Source organism: Talpa europaea (genome assembly GCF_964194135.1).
Source record: "Talpa europaea genome assembly, chromosome: X".
NCBI classification, from domain to species: Eukaryota; Metazoa; Chordata; class Mammalia; order Eulipotyphla; family Talpidae; genus Talpa; species Talpa europaea.
In genome coordinates this window covers 32,557,732-32,580,973 of record NC_140081.1, presented here as the reverse complement: position 1 = coordinate 32,580,973, position 23,242 = coordinate 32,557,732, and the positions used below count along the sequence as shown (strand labels likewise).

Here is a 23,242-nt window from a genome sequence, read left to right as displayed (position 1 = left end):
AAAAGTGACACTATCTAGTATTTATCTTTCTCCTTCTGGCTTATTTCATTTAGTGTAATCCCTTCCAGCTCCATCCATGTTGTTGCAAGTGGCATGAGTTTAACTTTTTTAAATTGCTGAGTAGTATTCCATTGTGTATATATACCACATTTTTTTGAACCATTCATCTGTTCTGGGGCATTTAGTTTTTTTCCACATCTTGGCTATTGTGAATAGTGCTGCTGTAAGTATAAAATGCAGATTTCCTTTTGAATTACTGTTTTTGTTTTGTGGAGGTAGATATATCCGAGTGGAAGTGCTTGGTCATGCAGTACATCCATTTTTAGTCTTTTGACCGACCACCACACAGCTTTCCATAGGGGCTGGACCAGTCTACATCTCCACCACCAGCGTAGGAGGGCTCCTTTTTCCCCTGCATCCTCGGCCAGCACCTGTTGTTTCTGGTCTTTTTGAGCTGGGCCATTCTCACAGGTGTGAGCTGTTATCCTCACCGTGGTGTTGGTGTGCTTTTCCCTGATGATACATGATGATGAGCATTTTCTTCAGGTGTCTGTCAGCCACCTGATATCTTCTTTGGAGAAGTGCCTATGTGCCGCGGACCAGCACAGCAGTAGACGATGAGGCCGTCTCAGGGTTGAGAGACTGTGCAGGGTGGTCAGGGATTCGGCTAAAGAAATGACAAGCAGACACACTTCAAGAGAGAGTGTAAATCTGAGTGCGCCTTTATTAAGTTAGTGGTCAGTATATATATGTTTTTTCTAAAGGCATAGGAACAGTGAACATCAAAGAGATCAGTTTGCTCATAGGCTTAGCTTAACTGACAGGGCAGTGATTTATGTCCGAAGTTACACCTGGACCTAGCCTCATTCCTAATTGGACAGGCTATAAATGCTTTCTACTGTTATATATAATTATTTTCTAGTTGCACTATCACTATTACCTACTCATTTTTACTCATAATTAATTGTCATGGGTGAATTTATTTTATAATGCAGTTAATATCATAGGTACTAAAGTCAAGCACATAATAGAGAGATTATTAAACTAACAATTCTATTATTACACAGTGTTTAGTAATGTTTCATTTGGATTAGCCTGTTTATTAAATTATGTATATTTTTTAATTAGCAATCAATGACCAGAAAAAGGAAAGATTTTAGAGAGACAGTTGTAGCAGAATAAAGTTTGTGGGCCTTGAGAAAGCGAGATAAGGTTCCAGGTGGTCAGCATTTCTTTTAGCTTCTGGTGGTCATTATCTCTTGGCAGGCATTCAGTTTTTCTGCATCTTAGGGAGTTTGCTGTACTCCCCCTGCGCGCATGGTTCCTTGCCCACGCCGGACCTCAGGGACCATGGCAACAGCCATTAGCCCTGAAGGTCACTGCAGGGGGGGGGTGCAGCACCTATGTAACTCCTCTGCCCATTTTTTCATTGGGTTATTTGTTTTCTTTTAGTTGAATTGTATGCGTTCTTTGTATATCTTGAATATCCATCCCTCTGAGATGCATGGTGTGCAAATTTTTCTCCCAGTCAGTGAGGTGTCTCTTCATTTTAGTTATGGTCTCTTTCACTGTGCAGAAACTCTTTGGTTTGATGTAGTCCTGGTTGTTTATATTCTCTTTTGTTTTCCCCATTGCTGGGGACAAATCGGCAGAGATATCTCTGAAACTTGTATCATGGAGGTATCCTATGTATTTTATGGTTTTGGTAGACTTTGAAGCTCTTTAAGAGACCATGTCCTATAAACCTATATGCCCTTATGTCAACCAATACAGAACTGAACACCTAGAATATGAGCAACAGGAATTTCACTAGTTAACTGGTTGTTTTTCCCTCTCTGATTTCAGTGATACTATCTGTAAATGGCAGGACTGTGAACAACATCTTCTGGCTTTGATGCTCAATAGATCCATGGGGAGAGCCCCAAACTTTTATCCAAAAAAAAAAAAAAAAAAAAAACCAGAGACTCAACAACAACAAAGAAAATAATCCAGTCAAAAAATGGGCAGAAGAGCTTAAAAGAAACTTCTCTGAAGAGGAAATGCAAATGGCCAACAGGCATATGAAAAAATGTTCAACATCACTTGTCATCAGGGAAATGCAAATCAAAACTACCATGAGATACCATCTTACACCAGTGAGAATGGCACATATTAAAAAAACTAGCAACAACAAATGTTGGCGAGGGTGTGGAGAAAAAGGAACTCTTCTGCACTGTTGGTGGGAGTGCAAACTGGTCCAACCACTGTGGAAAGCTGTGTGGAGATTTCTGGACTTACTAAACATAGAGCTTCCATATGATCCAGCAATTCCACTCCTAGGTATTTACCCAAAGGACACAGAAACATCAATTCCAAAGAACACCTGCACCCCTATGTTTATAGCAGCACTGTTTACAATAGCTAAGCTTTGGAAACAACCCAAATGCCCAAAAATAGATGACTGGATCAAGAAGATGTGGTACATATATACCATGGAATATTACTCAGCATTCAAAAAAGATAAACACATGCAATTTGCAGCAACATGGATGGCACTGGAAGGGATCATGCTCAGCGAAATAAGCCAAAAAGAAAAAAAAAAATACCAGATGGTCTCACTCATAGCAGGAATCTAGAAAACTTAAATAAGGGACCAGGAAAACGAATAACTATAAGAAAGTGAAAATCAAAATCAACAAAAAACTATGAACCAGAGACACTTTTAGGGGGGCGGGGGCGGGAGGGGAGGGATTGGGGTCAGAATGGGGGGGCTGCAATTGTATGGGGAATATAACAATAAAATTTAAAAAAAAAATAAATTTAAGATGTTGACATTAAAAAAAAAAACATAATAAATCTTAGCCATTGGCATAAATTGAATTATGTTCTGGATACAGCATTAGTGATTTCATAATACTTGTCTCTCCGGAAACTTGAGAAAACTAAGAGCAACTGTTTCTCCCTCCACCTAAAGTAAGAAATAGAACCCCTGAGATGAATTGTCACACCACCCAGTTGGGGGAGCAACCTCAGGAAGCTTCCACAGGATTTAGTATGGAACTGCTGTTTTAATGTTTTACTAATCATCGTTTTTACACAATAAGTAAGGTAATGGTGAATTCCAGCTGCAGGAGAGATGGGCCCTCTGCTCAAACCTCTTCAAAAAATCACTGCTCTAATGTAGGAAGTTGGAATTCCTTCCTAGAGTTTGAGGACATTTGTTTTTTTTTTTAAAAAAAAAAAAAAAGCACCTTTCTTCTGCAGTTCCCCTCGCCTCCCCCATTGGATTGGACACAGAACAAGTACTTATAAGATCTTGGTCACTGAGTGTCGACGAGAGAGAACTAGACAGGGGTACAGGTATCTAGAGAAAAGTGACTTTCCTTTCTTAAATTTAACCCCAAAAGGGCCCCCTAACTTCAGCCTGTTTCAATCTAATCATGAGAAATTTCTATTTTATTCTAATCCTGTGAAAACATCAGACAAACCCAAGTTGAGGGAAATTCTGTAAAGTACCTGCACTGCTCTTCAAAAATGTCAAGGTCATGAAAGATAAGGAAAGACTAAGAAGCTGTCACAAACAGGAGATGAAAGAGACATGACAAGGTTAAGGTGACAGATGCAATGTGGACTCCCGGACTGGATCTTGGAACAGAAAAAAACTTTAGTGAAAAAATTGATGAAATCTGAATAAATTATGTAGTTTGTTTAATAGCATTGTATAAATCAATGCCTTATTTTTGATAAGCCTTCTATGTTTATGTAAGATGTTAACATAAGGGGAAGGGCATGAGTGAAGGGCATGCAGGAACTCTACTATTTCCACAAACTTTTTGTAAGTCTAAAATTATCTCAAGGTAAAAACCTAAAAGGGGGAGTCTGAGACACACTGTCCCCAACATCAAAAAGACAAAGGTTTCACTCCAGACATCCTCTTTCCTTCCAGTTTCTCACTTCCTTTGTGAACTTAACAGTGACTCTTAAAAGCTCTACCTACAGTAACAGCAAGTCAGTTCAGAAATGTGAAAAAAAAAGCTGTTGGAACTGCATTTTCCAAAGCATTGAAACAAAATTTTTTGAAGAACTATTTCTAAGAAAAGTATCCATTTCCTTGCCTCCTTATATAGAGCATGGAAAACATCACTTAAAAGATCTTCATTGTCCACAAGTATTAGTATGAAAACACCCACTTTTGTACAGTATACTTTGCACTAAAGGAGCTCAGGGGCTGGTCCATGGGGAGAGCCAATTGTGGCGTTGGGTATTTTGGTTCTACTCTGTAGACTGTGCTGTCTCCTCTCCCTGTGCCAAGTGACCCCAGTGGTCCTTTAGAGAGAGAAGTGGGAACAGCAGATGGGTGGCTTTGAGAAGGGGTGTCAGCTGGGAAAAAAGGTGTGGTATCCCAAGGCATCCTTGCAAATCACTAGAGCACAAATCATTTCCAATGATCTCCAGGTTTTATGATGATGATTGCCGTCATCATCATCATCATCATCATCATCATCATCATCTTTCTGGGCAGTGATGTGTTAGCACCAAGGGCCAAATGAATCTATGATACAATGAGCACCACAGGATATGCTTTTGTGTCACTGAAATTCAGGGATGACTGGGGCCAAGGCTTTGCCAAGTAAAGCAGCCAGAACATCACAGCCCCCGTGGGCTGTGCCATTGGCATCCACAGACACCATACATACCCTACCACACTACTTCCTCAGACTTGGTTAATTTATTTACCAGGGGCTGAAAACTTAGTCTTGAGGGTCACTTCTAGCACTAACATTCTAGGATTCTGCTCATTGAGATGTGATTTTCTTTTATATGAAATCTGCCAATGCCATCAAAGAATAATTATCACCACTACATGGTGCAAACCTCAGCCTTGGTAATCAGGCAGGATCCTCTCATTTGGAAGCGCATCTCCTCAGATCCCACCACGCCACTTTGAAGAACTTTGGTAGAAAGTGGCAGCGCAATGACTGCACAAATGACTCACTGTACCTCAACTCCAAAGCCTCCTCTTGTGGAAGTTTATAGGAGCTGTAGGCTCAGGTGCCCATCCAGAAGAAGGGGTGCCCATTCAATGAACCCCAGATGAAACTGTGCCAAAGCTGCAGACTTTGGAGAATGCTTGAAGAATCGTGTTGATTTTTTTCTTCCCTCCGTAGGAAGTCTTGACTTGCCTCATTCTGATTCTGCGTGTAACCCAAAGCCAGATGGAGAATGACAGATACAAGCTCTTTGACCTCCACATCTAAACTGAGTAGCCAAAGAGGGAGCTCCTAGGAGAAGAGGTCAAGCAGGAACTCAGCAGTGGGCAAATTTGCTGAGGTCTATACTATAGGCTGCCTGGAAGAAGGGGGAGGGGAGGGGATAGGGGAGGTCCACCCCACTTCCGGGCACCAAGTTTAGGAGAGCTTGGGGCTGCACTTCTCACCACCCCCAGACAAATTTGACTCCTTCGCCCTGGCTTCAAGACCATTGCATTACTAGCCCACGTTCATGTGATCTTGAGGCAGAGGGATGGAATGCAAGGGATATGGGAGCAGGTACAGCCAGACCTGGGCTTGCATTTTAACGCTGCCATTTACGAGCTGTTGCACTTTATGTATGTTACTGACTACCACTATGACTCAGTCTCTTCATTAAAATGAAGACAACAATTTCACTCAGCCACAAGGTTATTGGAAAGATTAGAAATAATGCACACAAAGCTCCTGATAACAGTGCTTAGGACATGGTAGTCATGGCAACCAATAACTGGTAGCTGTTTTTCTCCATTTCAAGTGAAAGAAGCCAGACACAAAAGGCCACATATTGTAGGTTCCATTTATATGCAATGTCCAGAATAGGCAAATCCATAGAGACAGAAAGTAGATTAGTGTTGCCAGGGGCTGGGAGTAGGGAACGGAGAGTGACTGCTAATGGATATAGGGTTTCTTTTTGGGATAATGAAGCATTCTAGAATTAGAGAGTGGTGATGGTTGTGTGACATAGTGGTTATACTCAAAATCACTTAATTGTACACTTTCAGAGGGTATATTTTATATTGAAGTGTATCTTAATTAAAAATTCTTAAAAATAAATCCTGTTCCTCAGTTTATCGATAGGAAAAGAAATGGAATTTCTAAAATGGGGATAATAGTAGTACCTACCCCATAGGAATTTTTGTGAAGATTAAATGAGATAGTTTGTTAGAAAACTTTAAACTAATGTTGGCACACTACATGTGCCATGCCCGCCATAACGATGATTAGTTACTGTTGTTAGCCCCATCATCATTTTTCTTACAGGAAGCATGGTCTAGTAGTCAAGATTCTTGCAGTTTAAATCCAACTGACCCAGTTTAAAATCTGACTTCACATTTGCCAGCAAACAGTACAGTAATTAATGGTTTAACCATTATATTCAGATTATCTTGATCAAAATCCTGGCTCCACATATTTACCAGGTCTCTGAAATTAAGCAAAAAAAATTTAAAGATTTATTTTTATTTGTTTATATAAGCACTGGGTACAGTCAGAAGCACAGGAGAGTGAGAGAATTCACCAGAGCCAGAGCGGGGAGCAGAGCAGGCAGAAGGACCGAAGTACACTGCTGAGGGGAGCAGCGGGCGGCAGGAGAGGTCTGCGCGCCATGTGGGACCCTCCTCCGGTGGCTGGGGAGCAGCCAGGGATTGAACCGGCGCTGTAGAGGCTGCGGGCAGCTTCGCAACCCAGGGCTCAACCGCTGCGCCACCGGGGAGACCCTGAAATTAAGAAAATTTTCAACCTCTCCGTGACCCAGATTCTTCATCTGTAAAAAGGAGTAATAATAGCTTGTACCCAATGAGTTGCCATGAAAATTAAATGATGTCTCTGCTAGTATGCTTCTGGCTTTAAGTTTCAGGAATCTGACTCAAGTTGCCTTAAACCAGATAGATGGGAAAGAAAAAAAAAGGATAAAAAAGAGAACATAATAGAGAATACTTAATACAAGTCAAGAAGGAGAAAGAAAGGAGAGAGAAAATAGAGAGGACTGTTTTCACCACCCATTAGTTGTGGGATGTTTCTCGGCGATGTCTCTGTCCAAATTTTCCTGATGCATTTTTTTAATATTGTTATCACTGTTCTTGGAGTGTAAACTGCTTCAAATTTTTTTGGTCACAGGCAGAAATTAAGTAAACAATGCTGCCTGTGTTTCACGTGCTTTGCTATATTAACTTTGCTCTCCAGGAGTGTAATCATCATTCAGGAGATTCTGCAAAATAATTGCCCAGTCAATGGTATCATTCAGAATAGCATTTTGAGTAAGCCAATATGATGCCAAAATGCCCTCTAACAGGCAATTAATGCAGTAGGAAGCCAGAACCAAGTTCTTGAATTGAAGATAAGATCCCATCACCCCAACGCTCTGGGACTCCCATAATGTTGGCTTCAGATTCATCACCAAAATGGGAAATAAAACAGAAAGCAGGTGGCAGCCTAAGTATAGGAGAGCATCTTAGCACCATATTTATGATTATAGAATAACAGGATGGTTATGTCCTTCATAAAGATGAATTCTCTGGTTTTTCAGAGACTTTGAGACTCAATGAGGGGACGCCTTTCCCAAGGTCAGACCAGCTGGGCTTCGCCAGGGTTGAATCAAATTCCCAGCCCGGGCTCTACCACGGCATGACACAGACTGATGCAACTGGTTTCTCTTTCCTCCTTTGGTCCATCACAGAAAATGATTTCAGCGCACACACACACACACACACACACACACACACACACCCTACCCCCTACCCCCAACACACACACATTGAGAGGAGGAGGTCACCTGGAGATATCTACTAATTCTGTGTCCTGATGATAATTTCACAAGTTTTTTTAAAGATTTATTTATTTGTTTGTTTGTTTGTTTATTTATACAAGAATCGGGGTACAGGCCAGGTGTGTGGGAAGGAGAGAGGACTCACCAGAGACAGAGCGGGGAGCAGAACAGGCAGACTGAAGAAATACACTGCTGAGGGGAGCAGCGGGCGAGACAGGAGAGGTCTGCCCCACCATGTGGGACCCTCGCTGACCAGTCGGGATCGAACCTGCGCTGCAGAGGCTGCGGACAGCTTCATAGCACTGCGCTCAACCGCCTGCGCCACCAGGAGAGGCCCTAATTTCACAAATATTTACATAGCCCTTCATCTAGAGGCTACTGCTTATCTAAAAATGGTAGGTCAAGGTTCTAATGGCTTTATTTTGGGCCTAATTTGGTAAGGATCAAGTTAGCAGATCAGTGTGAAGGATGAAATGGGAGTGTGAATATTCATTAGCCTCTGACTTCTAAGCAAGATCAAGGGTCGAGGACTTCTACTGAGTCTGGAGATTATTTCTCCTAAATTGCCAGGAGGAAGGCACGCGGGTCCAGGCTTCAGAAAGCACTGACCCACATGCCATTTCTGAAAAGCCTGAGATCTCAACAGTCATAGTAAAAGAGGAACATTGCTTTGCATTCCCTGTGACCACTGCCTGGTTCCCATTCAGCCACAGGGAGGTGGAAATCAATGGCCATCCTGTGAGCTCAAAGCTACCTTGCTGGTCGCTTCCCCAGGAGTCTTTGCTGCTGTAATTTTGTATCTCATTAAGATGGGTCTGATCAGGATTTAAATTAGCCCAGCTTTCCTCTCTCTCACACATCGAATTCAGAACTTTGATGAATATTTCAAAAAGATTTTATAATTTTCAGTGACAGCATAAATAGCCTTTGCCCTTTAAATCAATGACAGAAAGAATTTCTTCAGACACAGAAAAAATAATGATTGTTTTGGTTCCTAGATTGCTTGTTACACAGTCACCTGGAGCCACAATACCAGAAGTTTTGCCAGAACAAATTGCCAATAACTGCTCACATGACCAGAAGAAAGCCCTGCCTCTCTTTCCCTGTTTTCCCCCCTGGGGGTTATGGTTGCAACCCCACAATCCTACTAGCTCCAATTTCTTCCTCCCTTCCCTCCTTTCTTTCTTCCTAACCTAGTTCTATTTATGTAATAAGAATAAGACACACCTCAACCGCCTTCTTCCCGCTGCCTCCTCTGTCCTGCGCTCTCACTGCTCCGGGAACTCCTCGTTGGGGATTCACAGCCCCGAGGTAGAGGCACAGTCATGACTCTCCCTAGCAGTGGTTTCCCTGAGCTACACTCTATAGTCTTAACCTCGCCTTATTCTTCTAATCATTTTTATGGCTCTTCCCCAAAATTTGGCCAATGCAAACAAATCCATCACTTGTACAGATGAAAATTCTCAAGTCTGTAAGTAATCTTGCATCAGCAACTATAAGACAAAGTACCCAAAACATTCCCAGCATGCCCAGTATAAGCGTCCATGTGTGAGCATGCGGGTGTGCGCGTGCCCACACTGGATGGCCAGTGATTTCATGGACAAGGTTAAAACTCTAGAGGAATTCAGTTTCCCTTGATTTCACCCAAGTAGAAATTCAAAGAGAAACCTAAGTTCCGCCTCCCCAGTCTTGCCCAAGCATTTCTCATTGGAAACTCAAACCAGATTTTGGTTAAATTAGATGCCAAAACGCCTTCACAGGTATACTTCCTGCTTATTACTACCAAGCCCGAACTTGCCACATTACGAGGCATTGGGTTGGGAGCACATTCCGGCTGAGCACTAGCCTGTGTGGGGAAACAAGCTAGGTGCTCTACTCTCCTTCCGGGTGTCTGAACAGATGCCCTGTTGATAAGCAACTCTGAGACTGAATTTAGTGTTACCTAAATGTCAGGTGGGATCGTTCTGGAAAGTAAGCCCTCGCATGCTACTGAGGAGAGGAGGTTGAATTTACTGTCAAAAAGTATACATGTTCCATTTCCTCTTCCTTGAAAGGAAATCTCAGAGTTGAGATGCCAAAGTGGCTTCCAGCAAATGGGAGGGCACAAAAGTTCCTCCTGCCTCAGTAGTAGTATTGCCCTCGGTGTGGAGACAGAATTGCTGTGATAATGACAGCTACCCAGCTCCCCTGCTGTTGATTTTGATTGTGGTCCCTCATAGACATAAATCACTGCTATTTGGCCGGGCCCACTGTGCATTTTAGCACATTTAGATGCTGCATCTTTCAAGTGATTTTATTTCAGTGGTGACGGGTGAGGTAAGCAACTGTCCATGGGACAGCAGCTATGAAGAGCTGGCCACCTTGGGTTCCTTGTGGCACACATGTAGCCAGAGCCCTGCGGGCAGAGAGGCACAGCTATCCATGGGAGCTAGCAGGGCTTTGCTATTTGTCCACCCCTTAAAGTATGTATGCTTTAACATTACAACTTTTCTAAGACAAAACTTGCAAGCTGATCATAGATCTGAGGCATCCAGCAGGGGAGGAGGAGGGAGACAGGTCAAAACAGGGGAGGGAAGAGCACGAGGGACTGTGGTGATGGATCACGGGTGCTGTGGTGGTCAGGGAACTACCGGGACTACACCTGAGGGGAGAAATCAATACTGCCCAAAAATGAACAAGGATGTAAGAAAATAAATAAATGTAATAAAAAATATGCCAATATTTCTTTTCCATTTGTATCTGTGAGTTCTGGTGGAGAGGGGAATCATAAATCATTCACCTATCTATATGAAAGCTGATAATGGCTTTCTCCTTTCATTTCAATTGATAGACACAATACGTAAAAAGGAAATTATTGTCAATCGTATACATTGAAAGCAATTTCAAGAAATCTTTTGGCCCCTGGTGTCGCAGGCAGTTGAGCGCAGCGCTGTGAAGCTGTCCGCAGCCTCTGCAGCGCCGGTTCCATCCCGGCTGGCCGCGAAGATGCCCACATGGCACTGCAGACCTCTCCTGTCTCGCCCGCTGCTCCCCTCAGCAGTGTATTTCAGTCAGTCTGCCTGTTCTGTTCCCCACTCTGTCTCTCACCTTCCCACAAATCTTGCCTGTACCCCAGCTCTCGTATGCATGAATAGATAAATCTTAAAAAAAGAAAAAGAAAAATGAAATTGGGGCCTCCCAGGTGGCGCAGCGGGTTGAGTGCAGTGCTGTGAAGTTGTCCGCAGCCTCCACAGTGAGGGTTCGATCCCGGCCAACCGGCATGAATCCCACATGGTGCTGCAGACCTCTCCTGTCGCGCCCACTGCTCCCCTCAGCAGTGTATTTCCCCCTCTGTCTCTGGTGAATCCTCTCACCCTCAGGCACTTCTGGCCTGTACCCTAGCTCTTGTATAAAAATAAATAAATCTTAAAAAAAAAGAAAGAAAGAAATCTGTTGGTCAAAGAAGAAAGTTCTTAGCTACCGCTGAGCACTGTGGTAACTGGCAATTTGTGTTCCTGCAGAGATGTACTTACCACACCTGCCATTGTGCTTCAGGCACAGCCTTCCTGGGAGAGCACTGATACAACCGTGTTTTTATTCTGCCTCCGAGTGCAGGACCCACCACCCCCCAACACACACACACACACACAAGCGCATGCACAGCACGTCACAGTCCGTAACTACATCACGTACAATCTGGGCATGGGATGAGAGCAGATTATGCAGAGGCCAGCTCTGCTCAGAGCCAGGAAGAGAGGCCAGATAGCTGCTGGGAGTTGTCCTGCCACTCCTGATGTTCTAGACACACCCAGGGGGGATTGCAGTAGCAAACAAGCACACTAGCTTCTCTGGGCATGTCAAAGCATGAATACTTGTGCTTCTCAGAAGAATGAAGGAAAAATTATTGTACAGTTCCCTTGGGAGGTTTGGATGAGATCATGAGTTAATGCCCCATGATTTGATCCATGCCCTTATAAAAAGAGGAAGAAAACTTGCTTCCTCTCTCTCTTTCCACCATGGAAGGCTACAGAGAGAAGGTGGCTGCTTATAAGCGAGGGAGACAGCCCTCACCTAACCACTGAATTGGTCGGCACCTTGAACTTGGGCTTCTCCTCTAGAACTATAAGAAATAAATTCCCATTGTTTAAGCCACCTAGTGTATGTATTTTGTTATGGTAGCCCAAGCTGACTAAGACCAGCATGAACTTACAATAGCTGAGCCATGGCGTCTGCTTGTTTGTAATCCTTCTTTGTTCTTACCCTGGGTTATGCATATAGTAGGTCTCAATAAATAGGTAATTAATTTTAACAAATAAAAACTGTTCTTCCCTTAGTTGGCGTATTAGTTTCCTATGGCTGCCATAACAAATTACCACAAACGTGGTGGCTTAAAACAAGAGTCTATTCACTCTGGGCTTTATAGGCCTAAAATCTATAATCAGGGGTATCATCAGGGCCATGCTCCCAGTAAAGCTTCTAGAGAAGAATGCTTCCCTGATTCTTTCAGCTTCAGGGGGGCCCCAGATGTTCCTTGGTTCATAACAACATAACTCCAATTTCTGCCTCTGTTTTCACAAGCCGTCCTCCCCTGTGTCTCTGGGTCTCAAACCAGCCTTGCTTTCTCTTATCAGGCCATCAATCACTGGGTTTAGGACCCACCTGCATTGTGCTGGCACAATGGCCTCCCACACTGACAATTAATTCTTGGACACAGCAAGTTGTTCAAGAATTCGACTCAGGGTCTCCTTGGTGGTGCACGGGGTTAAGCACAGCACTATGAAGCTATGTGCAGCCTCTGCAGCATGAGTTCGATCCCCAGCCAGGGAGCAACCCACATGGTGCAGCAGATCTCTCCTGACTTGCCCACTGATCCCCTCAGCAGTGTATTTCAGTCAATCTGCCTGTTTTGTTCCCCACCCTGTCTCTGGTGAACCCTCTCACCCCTGACACCTCTGGCCTGTACCCCAGTTCTTGTAGCCATAAATAAATAAATCTTTAAAAAAAGTCAACTCAATTCTGACACTGTTTACCCAGAGATACCTTTAGGTCCACAGGTTCAGGGCTTGGTCTCCCAAGAGTTCCCTCCACTCCAGACACCAGCCCAAGCCCCACGCAATTACCTGGTTTTCTGATGAACTGGGTACACCTGCCCCTTGGACTTCAGGTGCTTGTCACAAGCCCAAATTATTACCTGGGCTTCTGACCAACTGGCTATAAATCAAAGCTTCCCAGGATCCCCTCCTTGGGTTCAAATAATTTCCTGAATTCAGGAAGCCCATTTACTCACTATATTCCTGATTTATTACAAAGGATGCTAAAGGATATGAACAGCCAAATGAAAGGACTCAGGCATGGGGAAAGGCGCAGAGCTTCCATGCTTCCTCCATGTGCACCTTTGTCCCAAAATCTACATGTGTTCACCAATCCAGAAGACTTCCAAGCCCCCACCTCTTGGGTTTTGATGGAAGCTAACTCATTGGTCACTGGCAATTGATTCAATTTCCAGCCCCTCTCCAGAGGTCAGGGATATGGGGCTGAAAGTTCAACACTCTAACTATGTTGTTGGGTTCCCCTGGCAACCAGACCCCATCTTCAGTTGTTTTCCCAAAATTACCTTTAATCACATAGCAAAAGACATCTTTATCACTCTCAACACTTAGGAAAGTCCAAGGGCTTTGGGGGGAAGTGTGAGAGAAGAGCTGTGGATGAAGACCAAATATGTATGAGAAATATATTTTTGGTTATCTGAATGATATACACATATATATGTGATTCTTGTAAATCACTGTATCACACCACCCGAAATCCAGGGTGATCTCATCTTAAACAAATTACCTCTGCAAAGACCCTGTGTCCATATAAGGTCATATTCGCAGGTACTAGAAGTTAGGATTTGGACATATCTTTTGGGGGGACACAATTCAACCCACTACTCTCACCATGTTCAAAATTTCTTTCTTTCTTTTTTGCATATAAGAACTGGGGTACAGACCAGAGATGGAGGGGTAAGAGGATTCACCAGAGACAGAGTGGGGAGCAGAATAGGCAGATCTACTGAGATACACTGCTGAGGGGAGCAGCAGGTGAGACAGGAAAGGTCTGCTGTGCCATGTGAATTAGCTCCCTGGCCAGGGGTTGAACTCAGGCCATCATGGCTGTAGCGCTGAGATGTCACCCTTAGGCCATCAGGGAGGCCTGTGTTGAAGATTTCTTAAAGTTATATAATATACTTCAATTAAATAAAAGACTTCTTGTGTTATATTGACTCATTACAGATGGTAGCCATCATGAGATCACTTTCTTTTTCTTTTTTGTATGCCTCTGGGACTAGGACTGCAGGCGGGAACAGTGAAAACATGAGCCATGCTCAGAGGTTTTGACTTAGAAGCAGAGGGAAAGGAAAACTACAGGACCTCTCGGTCTGGGTGCTGTGCTGGGTTGGAAACTCCACATTTGCTTCTGTTTGATGCCAAAAAGTAAGGATCACTGTGACCAGGCTGCAGAAAAGAACATTGAAGCTCTGAATAACCCACCCAAGGTGCGCCAGCAATCTGTGTGCGGGCCCAGTTGCAGACTAGGTCTGTGTAACCACACAACCTCACCCTTGTGGGGTTTGCACACTGAGCTCTCCAGTCTCAGGGTCAACATCCTTGATACATGAAGGGAAGAACGGTGTCGTTATACAAATACAGGGTTGACTTTTTGTTGAGAACACCTGGCAGCGATGTGGCAGCAAAGAAGAGCTGGGGAGGACCCAGACCTCCACGAGCTCCCCCACCAGCTGTGTGGTGCCCAGTTCCCTCTACAGGGAACAACACTTTCCAGTTCCTAAATAGAGATAAAGATTTAAATGAAAATCTCTCAGAGAAGGTAGTACCTGCTCTAAAATACCTTCCAACAGCGGACCAAATCCTTTCTGGGAGCAAAATTGATCAGAAGGAAAAATAGGAGAGCAAGGGGCAGCTGGGGTTCCCCTTGAAGAAAGGGGGTGGCCTGGCAGCTGATAGCTTGGGATCAACCAGGCACTTTCTTTTGCCTCAGATTCCCATTCATAAACATTTCTGCATACCAAAGATATGGGAACTAGAATGGCCTCCTGGAACTGCTCAATGCTGGCTTGAGCAATGTTTTATTGTACATGGAAACACAAACACGTTGATCTGAAACACACATTCAAGTTAGGCCACCAAAGAGATCAGAAAGAAAAAGGAACTTTTTTTTTAATCCAAAGTGTTTGTTTGTTTGTTTTTTATTTTACTGAGACATAATTTATGTAATGCAAAATTCACCAATTTAAAGTGTACAGTCAGTGGTTTTAATATATTCATGATGTTGTGCAATCACTGCCACATCTAATTCCAGAACATTTCCATCAGAGAAGGGAACATTTTGAAAAAAAAATTAAATATGTAAAATGGAATACTAATCACTGATCAAAAAAGATAAACTCATGCCATTTGTGCAACATGGATGGAGCTGGAAGGGATTACACTCAGAGAAATAAGCCAGAAAGAGAAAGATAAATACTGGATGGTGGAATATTGAAAAACCAAACAAAGGATCAGACAAAGATAAACATTGAAACCAACCATTGAAAGCTGGCCATAAATCTGAGGTATGGGGAGGGAGGGATAAGAGGGTCAGCACAGCGGACTATGATGGAGGCCTATGGGTGCTTTGGTGGTGGGAGAGCCACAGTGACCGCATCTAAGGGGACAAGTCCTGTACTGTCAAAATGTTAGGGGGAAAGGATGTCCTGAGCAAACTCCATACAGGCTTTGTGGATGCCACCCCCACTCCATCAAGACACTGGGAACTACAAATCCTGTGATCCCCAAAGGGAAGTTGTGAGGACCTAAAGGCAGAGTTAAGCAGCCATTTTCTCTATTTGTAAATAAAAAACAGCCATGTTAGTGGGGTCTGGGGCACTTGGCTTGTGCTCTTGGCAGGCAGGTTTGGTCTCAGTGGGTCATTTGGGATTCCAGGTCAGCAGAACAGGTAGGACACATTTAAGAATTTATTTCCCTCTTTTCTCCCTGAGTTGTACATTTCCTCATTTCCCCTTCTCTTGTAAATAAACCTTTTGTTAACTTTTTGTGTGTGCCTGCAGTGGAAGTCCTTTTAAGCATGCGGGTGAGGACCCACAGTCAGGCAACCCATTTTATATCGGGGTTGCGCTGTAACAAAAACACTAACAAGGACGTAAAACAATAGTACTTCAATTAAAATTTAAAAAGAAAAAAATTAAGTTCTCTAAATTCCTGCTATGAGTGAGACCAACCTAAATAAGGGACCAGGAAAAAGGCTAATTATAATAAAGTAAAAATCAAAATCAACACCTGACTATAAACCAGAGACACACTATGGGGTGGGGGAAGGGGAAGGGGAGAAGGGATTAGGGTCAAAATAAGGGGGGTGGAAATTGTATGGAGAATATAACCAAGATGAAAATGCATACATTGTGCAAAAAACAAAAATTATGTAAAAAATATATAAAAGAAAAGAAAAAAATTAAGTACATATATTTTCTCTAAATACAAAAGTGCTGAGTGAGGTATACAGAGATACCAATATCTATGAGTGAGGTATATATACAATGCCAATCCTAGACTATGATTTTTTTGTTTCCTTTAAGATTTTTATTTTTTATTTATTTTTATTTTTTATTTTTAAAGATATTTATGCCAATTGTATGTATTTATATACAAAGATACTTATATACAATGCCAATCCCAGAATATAAGTCATCATATTCTTTTTTTAAAAGGTATTTATATTTATTTATTTTTGCGTAGAAGAGCTGGGGTGTAGGCCAGAAGTATAGGGCAGCGGGGGAGGGGTGTGTGTGAGAGGATTCACCAGAGACAGAGTGGGGAGCAGAACAGGCAGATCTACTGAAATACACTGCTGGGGGGAGCAGCGGACAAGACAGGAGAGGTCTGCTGCACCATGTGGGTCAGCTTCCTGGCCAGAGATCAAACTCAGGCTGTGGCAGTGATAGTGCTGACCCTTAATCCCTAGGCCACCAGGGAGGCCCAAGTCAACATATTCTTTAGGCAGAAGTAGGACATCAGAAAAAAAAAAAAAAAGAAGTAGGATATCAGAGCAATATAGTTAACATCCCAGTTTGATAACATGTTAGATAATATTAATAAATATTTACAAGAGAATAACTATACATGGAACATCAAGAAGAAATATAAGTAAACTGGGCAAAAGCAAACAGGCTAAAATAAAGCAAGAGGGATTACAGTCAGATATGTGAAGGGCTTCCTGACCATCAAAGGGATAAAATGTTGATCTAGGGAGGTTAGGAGCACATCAGCCAGGGATAATCAGAAACACGAAACATGTATCCATTTAGCTTCTTAATTGCATAATAGAAATAATGTTCTCTTCCTCAGAATCTTTTATTTTTTTAAAGATTTCTTTATTTATTTATACAAGAACCGGGGTACAGACCAGATGTGTGGGAGGGTGAGAGGATTCACCAGAGACCGAGAAGGGAACAGAACAGGCAGACTGACGAATTACACTGCTGAGTGGAGCAGCGGGCAAGACAGGAGAGGTCTGCTGTGCCATGTGGGGTTCTCACCAGCCGGCCGGGATCGAACCTGCAATACAGAGGCTGCGGACACCTTCACAGTGCAGCGTTCAACCGCAGGGAGGCCCTTCCTCAGAATCTATTAAGAGAAAAAATATCCTTTACTATATATTGGCCTCCCCAAAACAAATATTAAGCCATATTTATTTTTAACATTTTTGGTAATAGTGATTGGTATTTTCTGAGTGTTATAGCAATAATTGTGATTATTTTACAGATAATATTTATAGAACATGTCTTAAGGTCCACACTCTTTACACACATAAATGCTCATACTCACCTTTAAGGTGATATGGAGACTGAGATAATGTATTCTGGCGCTCAACCTCCATCACGTGGCTGATCAATGCTATGGCCAGAATTCAAGGCAAGTTTGGATGATGTCAAAGCCCAGATTCTTTCCACTGCACTAAACTGCCTGAAATGGCCAAGCTTTACATTTATTGGTTGCATTTCTTAAGCAATGTGTGAGCTCCTGGAGGGCAGAACTTCTGCATTTGACTTCTGTCTTTCCCACATTTGCTCCTTCTCGACAGCTAATCATCCAGCCAGTCTAGTTGACACCTCCTCTTCCTAGATAAACATCAAAGATGTTCATTTCCCTCCATCCTCAACTCCATTGCCTTTCAGCCAGCTGCTAGCAGCCTTCACAGGGAGCGTGAAGAGCACCAACTATGTTTCTCTGCTTCCAGGTTTGCCTTTCCAAAGTCAAAGTCCAATGTTGAAGCTAAAGACGGCGTTCTAAAATGCAAATCTGACCAACTCCACTCTCCCCTACAACTCTTCGGTGACTTTGCTGTGTCTCCCACTACTCTCTGCACTCACAATATAGTTCCAGGCTTTTACACTGCTGTTCCCTTCACCTGGAATGGCACCGCCCACCATCCTTACCAGGTTCACCCCCGCCCACCTGTTGTGTCCAGTCGTCCTTCCTTGATTGCCGAGGCTGCATTTAGGATCCCCTCTCTATACTCCTATAGAGAGCTGTTCAAAGGCAGCGACCACAACTTTTCATAAATGTTTCATGAATTTAATTTAACCAGAAAACATAAATGCTTTCTGATTTATCCTCAGCAATAAATTATAAACTGGGAATGATAAATTCCCTGAAATTGTTTGAATGGAAGAATGTATGGTAAGGGTCTGGACTCCAAATCAGTGCTTAGTAAATGCCCACCAGTTAAATGAATGCGTTGATGAGACTGTGTAGTTTCTGCTCCATATTAATTGAGTTGTAACTAAAAGGATTCACTTCTCTCTTTGTACTCAAACTCACTGAGGACAGCACAGCGGGACCTTTACCCAGGCTCCCAGAAATAGAGGATGGGGATGCACTTCCTTCGCAGGCAGAGAAGAATGTTCCATAGTCACTAGGTAATTCTCCTTGCTGTTGTTTGTGCCCAAAACTGCTTTCCTTGAACAATTCAAGCTTTGGGTTAGTCACCATTAACAAATGTGCTAACTCCCTATGACAACAGATTCATTCTGGCTTAAGCTCATGAATACAAAGCAAGGGGTACGGTACATCGTGTGCACTTTAATGAGGTCACAGCACAAAGATGAGGCAGATAATTTAATTTGCTTTCTCTGAAAGGTCATTTCTCCTGAGGAGAAAACAATTCTCCCTTAGGGTGTCAGCACCTTTCCTGGCATCTTTCCCTTCTGTTTTGCTTTTCTCTGGCTCTCCTTGTTCCTCAGGGAGATAAGTGTTTATATTTTAAAGATGATTAGATGATGATATTGGGAATGTGTGAGAGTTAGTAAAGGTAGGCAGAAGACAAGTACTACTTTTAAAAGGAAAAACGAAAGTGTATATGTGCCCCTTGATTTTATAAATGGTTTAGAATGTGTCATGAAACAAAGGAAAGGAGGGTCCTCCCCTGGTGGCTCAGGGGTTAAAGTCTCAGTGCTATTAGGCTATCGCCAGCCACTGTGGCACGAGTTCAATCCCCAGCCGGGGAGCTAACCCACATGGCTCAGCAGACCTCGCTTGTCTCACCCACTGCTCCCCTCAGCGGTGTATTTCAATCAATCTGCCTGTTCTCCCCACTCTGTCTCTGGGGAATCCTCTCACCCCCGCACCTCTGGCCTGTACCCCAGTTCTTGTATGCATAAATAAATCTTTAAAAAAAAAGGAAAGGAGCCTGCGTCATGGACCATTTTGTGTGAAGCAAGTAGCCGCCACATTCCCTGAGTCTCTTCCCTGCTTCTTTTTTTTTACGATTTATTTATTTATGCATACAACAGCTGGGGTGCAGGCCAGAAGTGTGGGGGCTGAGAGGATTCACCAGAGACAGAGTGAGGAGCAGAACAGGCAGACTGACTGAAATACACTGCTGAGAGGAGCAACGGGTGAGATAGGAGAGGTCTGCTTCGCCATGTGGAAGAGAAGGGCGCCTGCCCAGTGTAGGAATCTGCAAGGACACGTGGCATAGGCTGCAGGCACATGCTATGTGGTTAATAATGTTTTCTTTGAACTAAATCTATTGTTTTGAACTGAAAGTCCTACCCCAGTGGTGCCTGAAGAAGTGTCGGACATTGAACAATCAGGAAAACAGGATGTTTTCCCACGCCCAGGAAAACAAGGTGTACCTGGGTCAAGATGACTGAAGAAGAGCAACAAACTCTGGGGACATGACAAAGACCAGGACACCATGTGATGGGCTGCTGTGGTGGGAGGTTCTCTTATGGTTAGATGTCTTTGTTTAGTTCCCTAGGAAAAGGCCAGCGTGTGATTAGATGTTAGAAAGGGTTTTGGGGGTAAGATACCCATTCTCTCCAATCACTGGCTTTCTGACAATAAAGTGTGTGTTATAGATTCAATTCCTGTCTCTGTTCAGTTGACTTCTAGCAGCAATAGGCAGCCCAATCTGGATTTCCTGGTTATACCACTTCCACTTCCACATCAACAGCCACATCCAAGGACCTCGTTCCTCAGGGAACTGCCCGGCTCCCAGTGTAGGCGATGCTCCACTGGCCTCCTGCTCAGCGCCTCTGCCACTCCCCGGACATCTGGGGCCCCATGGGGCCAGGACTCACCCACTCCAGGATCCTCTGTCCCCTCAGTACCCCTGCCGCCAAGCGGCCGAGTCACCACCACACCTCCCCAGGCCTGTCCAGGACTCCAGCCTAAAGCTGAGCCCAGGATCCAGCTGTCCCAAAGGCGGCACAATGCCAGGCAGCCAAAGCCTAGCAGTCATCTGGGCCTAGGCACTCCTGGCAGTGGCATGAGGTGGCAGGGAAACCCACGGAGGCCGTCAGCACCACCCACCCTACCACCAGCCACACCACCAGGGGCCCCAATGGAGAGCCAGGGAAAGTTTTTGTCAACAAAGCCTAAAAATTTGGGTTTATTAAGCTTGAATCTAGAGCTTTGGCTGAAATTGCCAAAGCTGAACTTGATGATACACCTATGAGAGGTAGACAGCTTCAAATTTGCCTTGCCACACCTGCAGCTGTCCTCTCCATTCGAAATCTTTCACCCTATGTTCCCAATGAACTGTTGGAAGACGTCTTTAGCCACTTTGGTCCTATTGAAAGGGCTGTTGTAATTGTGGACAATTGTGGAAGATCTACAGGGAAAGGCATTGTTGAATTTGCTTCTAAAGCAGTAGCAAGAAAAACATTGGAAAGATGTAGTGAAGGTGTTTTCTTACCGACAACAACTCCCCAGCCAGTCATTGTGAAACCACTTGAACAATTAGATGATGAAGACGGTCTGCCTGAAAAACTGCACAGCAGAATGCAATGTCTCAAAAGGAAAGAGAAACCCCCTCCTCGCTCTGCCCAGCATGGCCCATTTGAGTCTGAATATTCACAGTGGTGGAAGTTCTTGAATGAAGTAGAAAAACAGCAAAAGGAATAAGTTGGAAAAAACATGAAAGATGCAAAAGGCAAATTGGAAAATGAAATGGAAAATGACTATCATGAGCACCAGGTGACTCTTTTGCGTGAAAATCTGATGAGAAGCCAGGAAGAATTAAGACACATGGAAGAAATGCAGAAACGTAAAGAAATGCTATTAAAACAAGAGAAAGAATGACCTATTGTAGACAGGAAGAAGAAATGATTCGCAAAATCAACAAAAACTATGAACCAGAGACACTTTTTGGGGGGTGGGGGGCGGGAGGGGAGGGATTGGGGTCAGAATGGGGCATTTGCAATTGTATGGGGGAATATAAAAATAAAATTTATTATTTAAAAAAAAAAGAAGAAGAAATGATTCGTCAGCATGAGATGGAAGAACAAATGAGACATCAGAAGAGGAAGTTATCTGGATAGGCTCCATGGATCCTAGAGAAAGAGATATGAGGATGGGTGATGGAGGAGCAATGAACTTAGGGGATCCTTATTGGTTCAGGAGACCAGAAGTTTCCACCTTTAGGTGGTGGTGGTGGCATAGGTTGTGAAGCTAATCCTGGAGTTTCACCATCAGCCATGAGTGGCTCCATGATGGGAAGTGACGTGTGTGCTGAGTGCTTTGGGCAGGGAGATGTGGGGTCTACGGGTGCACATGGCCCCAGAGGAACAGGGCGGGAACTCTGGCAGGATATGGTAGAGGGAGAAAAGAGTATGAAGGCCCAAACAAAAAGCCCCAATTTTAGATGTACTATCTAGGCTTCCATTCTAGTTTGTTTTCATCGTTTTTTTTTGTTTAGATACCAGACTTTTAAATTCTTGCATTTTAATAAGAATGTGCCTTTTTATGGATGTTAGTAGTTTATTGACCTGATATTTGTAAATAGTCCATCTGGTAGTTTGAAAAGGAGTCTGTGTTTGAAAAGGAATTTTTTTTTCCTTTTTATTTCCTTTTTTTTAAAACTGTATAATGTCCCTCAAGTTGTGGCACTGTACCTTGTGCCACTGAGTTCCAAAGTGTGCCATTTTTTTTTACTGTGCTTCAAATAAATAGAAAAAAATAGTTATAACATTGATCTTCAACTTTGCCTGTTAGGCTATAGGGATTCTGCTTTGAAAGCATAAGAGTGTCCTAGGTCTTCCAATAGCTTATGGCATTTCTGGGAAATACATTTGTAGAATAAATATTGCTCTCTACAAATAAGTACCCTTGTTTTTAAGAAGAAATGCATATTGCAGTAGTTCAATGATATGATTTGTTTGTCATTATAAGAAGCAAGCTGGTGTTAAGTAATTTTAAATGGTTATGTAAGCAAAGCTGAACTGTACATCTCCATTCAGGAATGGGTATTAAGATTATGAAATAGGTATAAGACTATTTGTAGGGGGAGAAAGTGGGTATGACTAAATGGATCTTTTATTGGCCCTATGATCTATCATTTTCTTGAAAGTCTTGAAGAAAAAGTGTGAAGATCATTTTGTTACATACCTCCATTCTTATTTTTTTTAATAACAAGTCCCAAGCCCTACAAATGGCTTGGATTGGACTTTCACATTTGAATTAAAGATTGTTAAACATGAAAAGGAATGGCAACATACACAGAGTTGATCAAATTGCATTTTAGAAGCTGTTTTTAACTTCAGTACCATAGAAGTTTAGATACTGCAATTGCCAGTCTTTGCTTATATAAAGACTGGTTATGTGGAGACAGATGACTGAGCTCAGCACAGCTCTTGGAATATCCCCTCTAAAGGACACTGTATGCTTATTGGTCTGCACCCAGATGGTTTCCTCTGCCCTCCACAGGCCTGCATTAGAAACTCTGGGATCTGAGAAATTCGCAAGGTAAGTAGAATAGGACTAAGAAGAAATCCAGCAACTGGACAGGGGTGAATTGAAATGCAGCAGCCAAAGCATGAGGAGCAGAATATATAGTTGGTCCTTGAACAATGGTTAGGAGTGCCAACCCCTCTTGCAGTTGAAAATCTTTGCATAACTGTTGACTCTCCCCCCACAAACTAAAC

The 23,242-nt window shown here is 43.1% G+C and overlaps 1 pseudogene across 1 annotated transcript; it reads left to right on the top strand.

Moving 5' to 3' along the window:
• Positions 1-4,445: 4,445 nt before the first annotated feature.
• On the top strand, positions 4,446-22,170 carry LOC311187517 (splicing factor, proline- and glutamine-rich-like; annotated as a pseudogene). Its single transcript has 3 exons — positions 4,446-4,507; positions 20,570-21,407; positions 21,570-22,170. The product of its transcript is annotated as a splicing factor, proline- and glutamine-rich-like (transcript).
• The last annotated feature ends 1,072 nt before the right edge of the window (positions 22,171-23,242 follow it).